Raw genomic sequence first — 1,139 nt, 5'->3', positions numbered from 1 at the left:
TCAGTGAAAAAGATTTTGATGAAATGTTTCACAAAAATTTCTGAATTATTTCAATGTTATATTTCAAGATAATTTTAAATTATTTTTCGGAAAGCTTTTTGAAAGATGTTGTACTGTGTAGGTATGTATCTATTTTCCTTTTATTATTTATAAATATTTTAATAATTTTTAAATAACTATATTGCATTCAACAGAATAGGTATGTCAAAGGAAGCGTTCCGATAGACCACGGTACGATTGGACATAATCAATCGATGATAAGAATTTTCTAGTGAATTACTAGATCGAACCAATCATTACAATTTATGTCCAATCGTACCGTGGTCAATCGAAATCCACTCGTCAAATGTGAAATATGTTCTGCAGACTACTCAGACAATACAAATGCCAAAAATCGAGTCATAAGACGTCTTTAAGACATCTTTAAGATATCTTATAAATTTGTCTTAAAGATTTTTTAAAGACGTCTTATAACCCGATTTTCAACATTGTGCTGTCTGTGTATTGTCATATATTATATCATAATTAATAATATATAAAATATTTTAGACTTTCTGTTTCAAAATATTTCTGTTTCTAAATATTTCTGTTTTGTATATTGTATATTCTGTTTTGTATATTTTATTAGATTTATTATATATTTTTATTAAATTTTATATAAAAATTTTAGTACATGTCTCAAAGAAATGTTTTATAAGAAAGAAATGAAAGGCAACAATGCTAGAGCACATAGTTACGGGCCTGCGGCCACACTTCAGACAGAGCATATATCTTTCTCTGTCGATCCTCCTTGCACGCGCTATTGTCACTCTATTAGCATAAGCTCTATGAGTATATACGACATGGAGTATAGGTATGCTGTACTCGCAGTGTAGATGAACGCAACCCAAGTGTACAATGAAGTGTAATATTTGACAGTTTTGACAGTTCCACAACAAACTGTATGCAGAAAAGTCGAACGTGTGAAAATAATATATGATGGACGGAGGAAATGATATATGAAGAATTCACACACACCGTCTGGAGCAGAGGAATTATATGTAATGTAATTTTTTTGCCATAAAACATAAAGCCAGAGGCGTCAATTCAAACGTGAGCTGCAATAATAAATATTGTACATAAATATTGCAATGTAATTA

The sequence above is a fragment of the Odontomachus brunneus genome, unplaced genomic scaffold (assembly GCF_010583005.1).
Source record: "Odontomachus brunneus isolate Ranch 3 - 2012 unplaced genomic scaffold, Obru_v1 Obru_scaffold_041, whole genome shotgun sequence".
NCBI classification, from domain to species: Eukaryota; Metazoa; Arthropoda; class Insecta; order Hymenoptera; family Formicidae; genus Odontomachus; species Odontomachus brunneus.
The sequence above is the reverse complement of the archived record's forward strand: the minus strand, read 5'-3'. Positions refer to the sequence as shown.